General features: G+C 52.4%; 1 protein-coding gene across 6 annotated transcripts in view; it reads left to right on the forward strand.

Annotated features, from left to right (window-relative positions):
- The window catches only part of MAPK4 (mitogen-activated protein kinase 4), a 166,569-nt gene that overhangs the window by 86,224 nt on the left and 66,519 nt on the right, over positions 1-13,826 (forward strand). The window contains exon 2 of one of the 6 annotated variants that reach the window (XM_061131068.1): positions 4,409-4,599. The exons of the other annotated variants lie outside the window; for them this stretch is intronic. The gene's annotated coding sequence lies outside the window, so the exon portion shown is untranslated. The remainder of the gene's footprint in view (positions 1-4,408; positions 4,600-13,826) is intronic. 6 annotated transcript variants of the gene reach the window in all.

A 13,826-nucleotide genomic window follows, 5' to 3' on the forward strand; every position in this document is an offset into this window, starting at 1 on the left:
TCTGGGAGTTTGCAATGGACAGGGAAGCCAGGGAAGTTGCAGTCCATGGGGTCGAATAGCCTCATGGTAAGGGTATGGGGTCTGGAGGCGGTCTGTTGGGCTTTGAAGTCCTGCCCTGCCACTTCCCAGCTGGGTAAGCTTGGGCAAGTTCCTTCGCCAGTCTGTGCCTCAGGTTCCCATTTGTAAGATGGAGGCGATACTGATGCGTGCCTGGGAATACCCGTGTGAAGTGTAAATGAGCTGGGGTACATTGTTATCAGAGGTTGTCATTCGGTGTGGGGACATGAAGAATATTTATGGGGGTTATTACTGAAGCCATCTTTTATGTGGTATTTACTTTTCACACTGCCTTCGGGCTACTGCTTTTAACTCTCACAAAAGCCCTGTGAGATATAATATGGAAGGTGTTAATATTCCGGTTAGTAGATGTGGAAACTGAGGCTCAAGGTCACGTCTTCTGTGAGTGGCAGAGGTCGAACGTGAACCCAGAGTTCTTTCATAAGCCAGAGGCTCACCACTCCACTGCAGCTGACGGGCACCTTCTCCAGGGGAGACGCTGCCTCCTCCAGGCAGTCCCCCAAAATCCACTTGAAGCTTTGTATAAAAAGAAATGGAATATCACAGGAGTACGTCTCCCTTGGCTGTTTCCTGAGAGTCAGGTGATGTTGTTTGGTTCTTCACCTGCATCTTCTGCACCTGGGGGCACATAAAGCTGGTCAGTCAGAGTAGGCAGCTTCTGGGAACAGAAGATGGAGCCTGAGCACCTCAGCAAATCCCCCCGCCCCTCTCAGAGCACCCAAGCATAGTCAAGGGGGACCCGAGAGCCGGGAGCGTACACCAGGACTGTCGGAGGGCCTGCGTTGGCCACTGTCCCCAGGACATCCAGCCCAGAGCCCTCCCATCTCCACTCCACCAGCTGGAGAGCCTCTACTCACTCCCCAGGTCTCAGCTTAGATGTCACTTCTTCAGAGAACCTGCCATTTTTTATCAAAGTCTCCTTGTCCCCCCTGCCCATCGCCTCCTATACTTTCCCATCACACGCTCATCACAATTGTAGTCACGCATAGGCTCTATTTGTGCCCAGTATCTATGTCATACCTGCCTCTCCAACCCCAGACTATATGTTCCCTGGGGCCAGGGATCGTGTCTGCTTGGTTTGCCCTGGGTCCTCCCCACCACTGCCCGGTACAAAACGATGCGATAAATATTCCATGGAAGTATTAAATATTTTAAAATACACGCAAATGCTTTGGACAGTGGAAAGTTGCTTTGCAAATGTGTTTTCATCTTCATTTTACTGCTGTCTGTGGGGCAACCACACAAGGAGAGAACAGTCTGCGACAGCTGAGGCTCCCGGATAAATCAGGCAGGACAGTTCGTAGGAAGTCCCTGCTATTTGGCATGTCTGCTTCTGAAGAAGGAAAGTAGACAAGTGAGCCGGAGGAGGGAGTCTTGGTAAACAACCCGAATTTAGCATCCTGAGTTTGTCAGTGTGATGATCTATAAGCTGGGAGAAGGAAAAAAACGAACACCTAAGGGAATGGCTTGCAGTCGCCGTCTGGGTTTATTTTTGCTTGAGCTGGTCTGTTCCTGCCGTGCCCATGATGCCTGAAAGCAGTTACTGGGAATCGGCCAGCACAAGCCCTTCTCTGGTCCCAGCTTCTTTCAGTTCTGCTGGACTCTCTGCAACACTCCCACTAAATCAACTATCTGCCTCCACACCTCCGATCAGCTCCCACTGGACCTCACTGTCCCTCATACCTTGGTGGGTGCTGTCCCAGCGCAGTCTGTAAGCCCGGCCTGATCTTTGGCACTCACCGTTCAGCCGCCCCCTTGTTCCCCGTGAACATCCTACTGTTGTCCAGAGAGCTGACCACGCTTCCACCAGCACGTCACCCCTCAGGCAAGGCACTGTTATGAATCACTTCCCCAAGTGCCCCTTCTGAACAGTTTCCACTCTCGAGTCCCTAAGCCTGCTGCCACCCATCTCTTCACCTGTCCATCAACTTTTTATTGAGCATCTACTGTATATCAGAAACTGTACACGATCGGGGATATAGGGATGAACCAGCCACTGTGCTTTTGCTTTCGGGACATCCAGAAGTGGGAAGGATGACCCACGAGAGAGGTACAGCCGCGTGAGATGACTGCCTGGGTATAGGCATTGTGCCCCACCATCCTGGAGAAGGGAGTTTACTCTGAGGTTGGCAGGGTTGACATTTGGTGGCACTGCTCCAGGGACCCTAAGAGGACAGGATCACTGACATACAGGTTGTGTGTGCTGGGAAAACAGTCAGGGACTGCTGCCACAGTCTGTGTGTCGTGGGGTGCGGTTTGGGGAGTGGTTGGATTTGAGACAGGAAGATAATCAGGTCTGATGTGGGAGCTGTGTGAAAGCTTGAGCTTCAACCTCTGGACAGTGGGGAGCTATTGAAAATCTTTTTTTGTAAAACAGGAGAATGAAATGATCAGATGCATTTCAGATATCACTGGAAGAAGAAAGGAGGATGGATTGTAGAGAATGCAGGAAGGTGGTGGAGAGAGCGTATGGGGGCTATTGAGGCTTCATTCATTCATTCATTCACTCTAAACCTGTTCATGGAAGAAGCCACGGGGGCTACAGTGCTCTCAGCTGCAGGGAAGCCAATGCACGTGGTTCTCGCACCCTGCTGCTACAGTGGGGCGAAAGCTAGAGGGGGTCCGATGCAGGCTCTGGACGTGTCAGGATATCCAGGACCTAAGCTGAGGCTGTGTGGCTGAAAGAAAAGGGAACAGATGGCAGTATTTCCAAGAAAAAGTCTTATCTCCCCCACATCACCACCTCCCCCCTGTTCTCTCCGGTCACAGCCCTCACCAGCTTCCCCTGGGAAGCGATCCCACTGGAGACCCCAGCAGCGAGTGGGAAGAGACAGGCAAGCCCAGGCTCAGGAAACACCCTGAGCATAGGCGCAGGGGGTGAGGGGGCTCTCAGATTTCTCCAGGCCTTCGTCCCCGTCGCCTTTTCTGACAACCCATTAGAAATCAGAGCCTCTTTGGAGCCTGTGGGCGTGGGGTAGAAGCCGACAGCCCATTTCTGTCTGCAGTTGTGTTGAAGAACAAGGGAACAGATCGATCCACAGGTCCAAGAGAGGATGATCAAAGTCAGTGTTTGGTTTGCTTTTTGTTTTATTTCAAGGAAAAGCTCACCTTTATCATATAAAACTGAACAAAGGGATAAGAGTGGACCGTGGGTCCCGGGCCCTCCGCCTCAGTTCTGGTCAATCAGGACTCTTGCCAGCCCCTTGGCTCCATCCTGACAAAACTCACCCTGCTGTCCTCTCCAGACTTCCTGGGGCCCCGCCTCGTGGGCACAGGCACTACATCCTAAGACTCTCTACCCACCCACACTTGGGATCCTAATTTGCAGTTTTGGCGGTTAAGACAGATTCTAAACCAAAAACAAGTCACACTGTTGCTCGAAAAAAGAAAATGATTTTGTCATTGGTCATATAAAGTCTTACTCTAACAGCAAACTTCTTCCCACCTAGAAGGTTCTCACTGATGGTAGGGGTTGCTCCCACCACCCTCGGTGAGTAGGGGCGACAGTCCTCTGTATCTGTGCGTTCCGCATCTGCACATTGAAACAGCTGGAGGTCAAAACTGCTAGAAAAAAATTTCCAGAAAGTTTCAAAAAGCAAAACTTGAATTTTCCATGCTCCAGCACCTAGTAACGTAGCAATTTTTACTGTACTAGTGCCAAGTCGCTCAGTCGTGTCTGAGTCTGTGAACCCAATGGACAATAGCCTGCCAGGCTCCTCTGTCCATAGGATTCTCCAGGCAAGAATCCCCTCCTCTGGGGGATCTTACCAACCCAGGGATCAAACTTGCGCCTCTTATATCTCCGAGCATTGGCAGGCAGGTTCTTTATCACTAGCACCACGTGGGAAGCCCTTATTGTATTAGGGATTGTACATAGTCTTGAGATTTGAAGTATATGGGAGGATGTCTGCAAGTTATTTGCGGATACTGTGCCATTTTATGTAAGGCACTGAGCATCCTTAGATTTTGGCATCCACAGGACTTACTGGACCACAGACCCTGGGGAATGATGGTCATCTCTCTCTGCTTACTCCAAGTGAGAGGTGATCAGTACTGGAGAAGGCAGCTCCTTCCAGCCCACCCCTTCTAGAAGCTGTTCTGGAAGGCAGCTCTGTCTATGATGCACACCAGTCAACTGCCTTACTTACCCCTCTGAGCCCCAGTTTGCTCTGGCCTCAGAGCATTGATAGGTATTGAGGGCAACATCTACCCAGTAGCCTTCCTCCTAAGATGTGGCTTGGAGACTGGATCTGCCTTTAAGCCTGGGAGTGGCTGGGCGCTTCCCCAGGCAGCTCCCTGCCCACACCCTTGCCTTTTCTCTTGTTCCCAGCACCAGAGAACTCCAGCATGAGGAGGACACAGCCTGGTTTCTGCTGGTGCTCAGAACTCGTTAAATCCTGAGGTTGGTGTATCTGGAGCCTGTAGAGAAAGGGCAAGGTGAAGGAATGCATCCCTGCTCCACCCAGGCACTTGGCCCAGCTACCAGCTTGATCCGGGCTTCCAGCTAACGATGCCCAGCAGGTAAAAAGAGTCCAGTCCCTGCCTGGGACTCCCGGTACCCAGGAGAGGCGTGGAGTCGTTGGCCGCGGCATGATTATGTTTGTCTGTATTGTGTTGGTCACGCTGCTGCCCTTCTCAAAGTTCCAGCACTTTCTGCAGTGAGGACTTTTAATGATGTGTCTAAGGCTTCCGGGCAGCGAGGATTGTCTGGGTACCAAGCGCTCACAACCGCCCAGAGACTCAGTAAGGAGGCAGGAGAGGCGTCTGGGGGTGAGGTGGGGCGGGGTCCCTCTTTCTTCCCTTGCCCCCCCTTCTCTGTCTCCTCACTTCTGCTCCCTGGTCTCCTTCTCCCCCTTGATCACCCCTCCAGCTCGGGCCCCACCTTGCCTCTTTTCAAGATTCGGAGTGCCCACTGTCTCGCTGGTACCTTGAGGCTTAAGACCACACACATCCCTGTGTCTCCTTCACGGTCTCGGTTTCGCGTGAACAGACAGCGGGGGCTCTTGCCCCTGGCCTGTAGGGGCTCGGCTCTCCCCAGTCCAAAATGGACTTGGAGCCTTCCCGACGCTGCAGACACTGGCTCTGTCCCTCCAGGGTCCGTCCGGCACCGTGCTGGGCATCAGCCCTGCGCATCCTCGGTGGGGACAGGGACCAAGTCACCATCCCCTTGCCCCTCCTCCTCCCCCAGCCCGGCCTGGCTCCTAGCGCCGCTGTCACTGAGGGGAGAGGATCCCAGTCTGGAAGGCTGACAGCTGCTGCCACACGGTCCATATGCCACGCTTTTCCCCGTTGCTGAATAATTACTTAATGATTTGAGGAGGCGGGGCTGCTCCTTCCCAGCCCGCCAGTCCTGGCCGCGTGCTGCTGTCTGGCAGCCTGGTCAGGACACCGTTCCTCTTTGATGGAGGCTGTCTTGGCCTTTCGCGTGGTGGTCCTGGGGCCCAAGAAACCACTGGAGGTGCCTGCACCCCAAACCGGCAGCCTGGGGCACTCCACGAAGCCTGGTTCCCGCCTCACTGAGTAACCTGGAGTCATTTCCCTTTTCTGGGTCCCAGTCTCCTCATCTGGCAAAGTGAAAGTGTCAGTTGCTCTTTTGTGACCCCATGAACTGTAACCCACCAGGCTCCTCGGTCCATGGGATTCCCCAGGCAAGAATACCGGAGTGTGTTGTCATTTCCTCCTCCAGGGGATCTTCCCAACCCAGGGATCGAACCCAGGTCTCCCACATTACAGGCAGATTCTTTGCCGGCTGAGCCGCCTGGCAAGGGTGAGGGTGATTGGCGTGAGCTGAGCTGGCAGTGTTCTGACACCCAGGATGCTCACCTTTCTCCAAATGAAGTCAAACCCAGCTAAGAACACATGTGCCAGCTGGAAAACCCGGTGTCCCCATCTCGGCTCCTGTTCTTTGCCTCATTTATCTTAAGAACCCCAGGGTGGGAGACGGGCAGGTGCAGGGGCTGGGGGTGGTCCCCTGCCTACCTCCCTGCTTCCTCTTGCTCTCTTGCTTCCATCCCTTTTTTCTCCAGCCTTCCTCCACTCCCTTCCCAGGCAGTGGAACTGTTCTTCTCTAGGGAGTTCTCATAATTGAAAGGCTGATCACTTCCTTCCCTCCTGCTTCCACGTCCAGTAGGTTTTAATGGCCTTGACCATCAAACATAAGAGGCCTGTTTGTATGTAGAATCTCTCACAGGCTTGCGGGGGCTCATTGCGTCTAAGAGGCCAGTGACATTCGCTGGTATGTCTCCTGCTAGAGCGACGAGGAAAATGAAAAGGCAAGCACCCATCAGCACGTTTCCCTTCCAGTGGGTCACGTTCCTCCCGTGTGATCTCTGTGGCTTGAGATCATGAGTCTTGGAGTCTCATAACCTTTCAGTGAAGGAGGTGTTCACAGGGAGAGCGGAGGAGAGGGCGATGGACACGTGGAGGCCACTAAGAGCAAGTGGCCTCACCGTGATGGGCTGGGTTAGCCCCCTGGTATGAAGAAGCAGAGACATCACTTTGCCAACAAAGGTCCATAAATCAAAGCTATGGTTTTTCCAGTAGTCATGTATGGATGTGCGAGTTGGACCATAAAGAAGGCTGAGTGCTGAAGAATTGATGCTTTTGAACTGTGGTGTTGGAGAAGACTCTTGAGAGTCCCTTGGACTGCGAGGAGATCAAACCAGTCCATCCTAAAGGAGATCAGTCCTGGGTGTTCATTGGAAGGACTGATGCTGAAGCTGAAACTCCAATTCCTTGGCCACTTGATGTGAAGAGCCGACTCATCTGAAAAGACCCCGATGCTAGAAAAGATTGAAGGCAGGAGGAGAAGGGGATGACAGAGGTTGAGATGGGGGGATGGCATCACTGATTCAATGGACAGGAGTTTGAGCAAGCTCTGGCAGATACTGAAGGACAGGGAGGTCTGGCATGCTGCAGTCCATGGGGTCGCAAAGAATTGGACACAACTGAGCGACTGAACTGAACTGGGTGTCTTAGTCTGTTTGGGCTCTTACAACAAAGTACCATAGACTGAGTGGCTTATAAATACCTGAGGTTTGTTTCTTGTGATCTGGAGGTGGGGAAGTCTGGTCATTCCCATTTCACAGATTAGCAGCTCCTTGCTGGAGAGCACCCAGGCAGCGAGAGGACTCGAACCCTGGCCTGCTGGCCCCCCGCCCGCAGCTTTCCTCCTCGGCAGTGACAGTGCTGTGTGGACCAGAGATTGTTGCTGTCATCTGAGCTGTCAGAATACCACCTCTTCTGCCACTGTGAACAGGGGGATGCAATCACCAGGAGAGAGAACATTCTTTCTGCTCTACGAATGATTTCTTTATACCTTTGAGCGCAACCCCTGGATATCATTAGCCTCCGTGTGAAGAGTGGGGGGTAGTGTGTGGCGCATCCACTGGACAAAGGGCCAGGTGCCTGGGTGGGAAGCGGACCAGTGAAAGGAAGTCAAGAACTCTATGAAATTTATTAAAGGGACTGTACCGCACGCAGGATTCGAATCAGGAAAAAACTTGTGAAATTCTCGCATCTGGGTGACGTCTCATGAGGAGAAAAGAAGTGAGTATCACAAATTTGAATTTGTCAGTGACACTCTGGACCACGGGGCTTCTCAGAATCCATTTGTTCTGCCCTGTGCTGTGCTTAGTCGCTCAGTCATGTTTGACTCTTTGCGACCCCACGGACTGTAGCCCACCAGGTTCCTCTGTCCATGGGATTCTCCAGGCAGGAATACTGGAGAAGGTTGCCATGCCCTCCTCCAGGGGATCTTCCCAACCCAGGGATCAAACCCAGGTCCTCCTGCATTGCAGGAGGATTCTTGACCATCTGAACCACCAAGGAAGCCCAAGAAGACTGGAGTGGGTAGCCTATCCCTTCTCTGGGGGATCTTCTCGACCCAGGAATCAAACCGAGATCACCTGCATTGCAGGCGGATTGTTGTGCCCAAATATTATTTATCATTAAGTAAGTTAAGAATTAGACATTGGGGCCAGAGTGATGCACATGGGTCGCTGCCTCTCCAAGCTTCCAATCAAACACTGAAGACAAGGGATTAAAGCTCAGACTAAAAGGGAGAAAGTAGTATAAGAGGGGAGAACACAGCCTGACAGATAAGCTAATCTGGGGAGGGAACAAAGCAATCAGGGAAGGCTTCCGAGATGAAGGGGCATTTAAGCTTAGACCCAGAGGAGAAGTAAGAATTAGCCAGAGGAAGAGAGGAAATGGCTTACATGGAGGCCCAGAGGCAAGAGAGAAGATGACGTATTCAATGGATGGCTGGTGAATAGAATCGAGGAAGCTGTGAGGTCAGAGGCTGATACCGTTAGAAGGAATGCCAGTTTCCAAGGCGATTTAAAGGATCAAGGCAAATGCTTCTCCTCCAAGGAACTGGGGAGACTAAAGAAACAAAAGTGAGCCCTCAAATGTGAGAGGGATGGCAGTGGGAACTTCATGGCAGGAGCCCCCATAGGAGATGACAGAATGCACGAGGATTGCAACCAAGCCTGGATCAGGAAGTGGGCTCAACCCCCATCTAGTGTGTGATCTTGAGCAAGTCACTTCACTTCTCTCAAAACGGAAGGGAGGAGGGGGGACAGGTGCCTGCCCTGCACAAATCACTGGCACTGTGTTTATTCATGTCGAGGATAATTATGCCTTCCCCCCCATGTGCCATGGAGCTTCAAACATTGTTGAACATGTGTGATGGTGCCCAGCACATAGTAGGCCCTCAGTAAACAGCAGCAAGTCAGACTGTGTGCCTGGGGAACATGGTGGGGGCTTGATCCCAGTGGGGGCAGGAGCTCAGAGAGAGCCTGCCCGTCCATGCAGATCGGCTCTGCCCTGAGAACCAGCTGTGGGCAGTCAACAGGGGCTCTCAGAATGCTGATGGAGAGGGGTTCTTGGCTTCCTGGCTCATCAGGGCAGAGGGGTGATCACTGGTTAGCAGCATCTGCTGTGGGTGCAAAAATGGGTTGATAGTAGTACACGTGATGCATATTTGCCATTTCTGATCTAAAGATAACTTAATGCTGTATCCTTTAGCTACAAACCAGGGATCTTTCAGCATCCTTGCCATGTGCTGACCCTGTAGGTAGGGAGTAAGTGGCTCCCCGTACAGGCCCCAGCATTTGGCAGGAACAGCCAGATCTGAACACCGAGCTCCTCCAGGGACCATGATGGCTCATGAAATCTGGGCTCAGAGAGAATAGTCTCGGAATTCAGGAAGGCACAGTGGCCCATGGGCACCGTGCAGTGGGTGCTAGTGTGAGTGTGGGAGAAATGAAGGAGGCAGGCTGTGCTTTGGGGAGGCTGAGACCCTGGCTGGGATCTCTGCCCTTTAGAACGCAGTCCAAACAAAGCAAGCCCCAAAGGGCTCACCTTATTTAGCCACTGAAGTCATAGCTGTCCTGATTTAGATTTTGAAAGAGGCCAACATCTTCTGTGATCCCAGGTTTTCTTCCTTAAGGGAAAAAAAAAAAAAGTTTTTCCTTTGCGTCGATAAAGGTCAAATGGAGGAGTTGTGTCAAATCAGGAGGATTTCGGTGCTGGCACACACACACACACAGCCTCACACACTTGTGATCCGAAAGTCACACTCGCAGCCTCCAGCCTGGGAAGGTGCATCTCCTGCCCCCATGCTGTTCCCGTGGCGACCAGCACCCACTGCCCACCATGCGAGGACCCAGACTGCCCGCCCCCAGCTCTGCACCGAGGTGGACTTGGAGCTCCAATGAGGTCGCTGGAATTTCTCTCCGAGCTATTTCAGTATTGTTGGGAGGCTTGGGAAGCCTTTGTTCTCCCTGGCTGGTTACGTAATTTTCAAGAGAAAAGACAGAGGAAAGACTGAACTGAATGCTTCCAGAGTCTGCTTTGGGGGGAGGCAGTAACCCCAGAGTCTGATGTTCCCTCTGCTCCTTTTATCCTTCCAGCCCCTCTGGAGCTCTCCTCCCACCCTCCCTCAAGGAGATGAAGATAAAACAGGTTCCCCTCCTGTTTCTTATACTTGGCATCCCCACTGGCATGTTCTGGAGGAAGCCGTATACGGGAAACCAGCCAGGCCCGGTGGCATCGCTGCCTCACAGGGACGTGAAGGCATTTGCACATCTCAGGGGAGGATGCTCACTGGGGCTGGCCTGGGGACCAGGGCCTGTCAGTGGCTCCCCACTTGGGACATATATGTATTTTAGGCCAAGCAATGCTTTGGGCCTGGGGTTGGTGGCTGAACTGCTGGCTGGCGTGTGAAGGGGTATCCAAGGACCTCGGCTGGAGTGTCCTGGGGGTGAGAGAGGCTTGGGGCGTAGGACTTGCAGCCTGAGTCGGCTTCATGGGTGTCGACCCTGGGGAGAGCCAGCTGCCCCTGCACCTAGGTTCCCACAAACAGAAAGGGCTTCCGGGCTCAGACACCTTTCTACTCGTCAACGCCCCCCAGCCTGTTCACCTCCTGGGTGGAGGGAGTGGTACTTCAAGAGTCAAAAGACCAGGAAGAGTTGTTCCCCTTGATTCCTGGGCTCCCCACGGCTGCTGCCTAGTGCAAGACGCACAGAGGCTCAGCGCTAAAAACCAGAGAGAACCCAGTGATCACTGCCTCGGGATCAGCAGCCCTTTCCTCGGTGAGGCCACGTGGTCACCTCTCTTCTGAGCTCGTGTGGCATCCTTGCTTGAGCCCCGCCTTCATCCCCAGCTCACCGTCTCTCTCTGTGTGTGTGTTAGTCACTCAGTCGTGTCCGACTCTTTGTGACCCCATGGACTGTGGCTTGCCAGAACACTAACCCTAACCAGCCTCCTCTGCCCACTCCTCCCTGGAGGGATTCAAAAAGCTTTCTAATCTGGGCTCGGGGGCAGTTGTCTTTCCATACGGGTTATACTTTGTCATAACCCTAATCTTACTGCAAGCAGGTAGCCATCCCTGTGTCAACTGGCGTTTATTTCTAGAATCCTTACTGTGTGTCAGACACTGGACTCACCCATGGGGTTATGTCAGTGAATAAAGAAAGGTAAGATTTCCCAGCAACCCTGACTCCCCAGGATCCTGTCTGGCTTTGGAATCTGATGGGATCTAAGCCAGCTCTGACCCAGGAACCCTACCCGGAGACTCACGGTCTCAGGCCAAGTCTTGGCCATGTCAGAAACTGAGGTCTCCAGCTCCCTCCCCTCCGTTAGTCACCTCTCGCCTGTAATAAACACCCCCACATTTAATGCACTTAAACAGCACTTGCCTTCACATGGTTTCTGTGGGTCAGGATTCTGGGCCCAGCTTTTAGCTGGTACCTGTGGTGTAAGGCCTGGGTGAGACTTCAGTGGGGCCGTGGCCTCCGGGGAGGGCTGCAGTCCCCTCAATCTAACCGGGGGGGAAGATCCGCCGCCCAGCTCGCTCATGTGACGGCCGGCGGGCCTCAGACGATCCCACTGTAAGATCTCACCTGGGTCTCCCCTCGGGGCCTCCTCATGACGCGGCCTCTGGCTTCACCTCGGCTGGAAGCCACAGTCTTCCTGCATCCTGATCTCAGAAGTAACATCCCATTACTCCCGCCATATTCCGTAGAAGTGAGTTAGGGGGCAGTAGAATGTTTGTCCAGTGGTTAAGACTCCGTGCTTCCACTGCAGGGTGATGTGGGTTCAATCCCTGGTTGGGGAACAAAGATCCCACATACCTTGTTGTGGCCAAAAAATAATTTTTCTTTTTGTTTTTAAAGTGAGCCACTAAGTCCATACATGCTTAGGGGAAGGGATTCAACAGGGCCTGACGCCGGGAGGTGGGGACCTTCCCCCTCCTCCAGGAGGCTTCTCTGACTGACCCGCCTGGTCCTAAATCCTACACCACTTACAGGAGAAGCACCAAGTTGGCCCCCAAATATTCTTGCACCGTTTCTGTAATTGTTCTATGGGCCCACTCTCCCTGTAGGAATATAAGCTCCTTGAGGTCAGGAGCCATATGTTCCACATCTCTTTATTTCCCACTTACACTAACCATATACTTTCTATCAGGTATTTCAGGTTAAGAACAAGCCAGTAAAAATGTCTTAAACAAAAATAGAACTTGACCATGTCACTTGGCAGGAAAGCTGGAGGCAAGCATTTCCAGTCTTAGCTTAGCTATTCAGCGATGTCTGCAAGGCCCCATGCTCGTCTGCCAACTCCAGTGTGCTGGCTTTGTCCCCAAGCTTGTCCCCACGTGGTCTCAAGATAGCTGTTATGGCACTGACACCACGTCTTCCTACAACTGCATCTAAGGACAGGGAGGAAGGAAAGAAAACTTTTTCAATGAAGTCCCTCCAGTGATCTTTCCTATAAGGCTGTTGTCCAGAACTAGATCATATGACACCTCTAAACCACACACTGTCAAATGGGAGTTGAATTAGCACAATTGACTTAGACACATGGCGCTCGGTGGGGAGGGGTGTGGGAAATGTCATCACCCTCTGGGATTTTGGCAATGTGTGAGGCTGTTACAGGAACCAGCGGTGCTCTTGGCATTTACTGGGGCAGAGCTGGGGTTGCTAAACTTTTGGTAATACTGTACTGTGTTGTTGCGAGCATGCCAGGCTCCTCTGTCCATGGCATTTCCCAGGCAAGAATACTGGAGTGGGTTGCCATGTGCTTCTCCAAAGGATCTTCCTGGCCCAGGGATTGAACCCACATCTCTTATGTCTCCTGCATTGGCAGGCAGGTTCTTTACCACTAAGCACCACCTGGGAGGTCCCCAGAGCCTCAGGAAACAAATAACTCTACTGTGAAACTGACAATGCTGTCTCTGCTATAAAGTGCTGCTTTGGACCAGTGGTTCTCTGCTGGGTGTGATTTTGTGCCTCCTCCACTGGTGGTAGTTTTCAATCATTAGAGATATTTTGGTTGCAACAACTAGGGGTCACTACTGGTGTCTAGTGGGTAGAGGCCAGGGATGCTGCTCAATATCCTACAACGCACAGGCCAGGCCTGCAGCCAAGAACAAAAGTGCAAATGTTAGTTGCTTAGTCATGTCTGACTCTTTCCGACTGGTATGCCAGGCAAGAATACAGGAGTGGGTTGCCATTTCCTTACTCCAGGGGATCTTCCTGACCCAGGGATTGAAGCTGGCTCTCCTGCATTGCAGGCAGATTCTTTACCATCTGAGCCTTCAGGGAAGCCCCAAGAATGACTTAATCTTAACTGTGCTGATGTTGAGAAGCTCTGCTGTAGACCCCCCATCCAACCACGGGTCATCCCTGAGATGGGCTTGGCCACTCAGTGGCTGACCCAGACTTGGTCCCTGTTCCATTGGAGGAAGTGGGAGTGGTTCCTGGGGAGGTGGGACCCTCCCTCTAGGATGGCCAGTCCCTGCAGCCAGGGGCTCTGGCATCCGAGGCTTACAGTTAGAGAATAGGTCAGGTACTGGTTGGAAGGCAGGATTATGGTCGTTTGAACTTAGCAGAGGTTTTGTTTATTGATTTTGTTTTGTGTTTGGTACATTTTCTTTCACCCAATCTCATTTTAATGTTTCACTTCTCCATTTTTCTTTGTATCAAGTGGGCTAATTAACTGTGATCTCCATACTGGGGCTGAATACATGCTGGAAAGGGGGCTGCTTTGTGCTTTAAGGACCCCAAGGTGTGCCTCCCCCAGACTTGTCCTTCACTAATCCTGGGAGTCACACTGGGTCTAGATAGTTTTTGGTGTGGGAATCACTTACTTGGGCTCAGCTAATATGTTACAGAGATGAGACGTGTGGACTTTGGCAGCAGGCACACTCGTGTTTACACCCCCAGATTTGCCACTGGCTGCTT

This window comes from Dama dama, chromosome 27 (assembly GCF_033118175.1).
Source record: "Dama dama isolate Ldn47 chromosome 27, ASM3311817v1, whole genome shotgun sequence".
NCBI classification, from domain to species: Eukaryota; Metazoa; Chordata; class Mammalia; order Artiodactyla; family Cervidae; genus Dama; species Dama dama.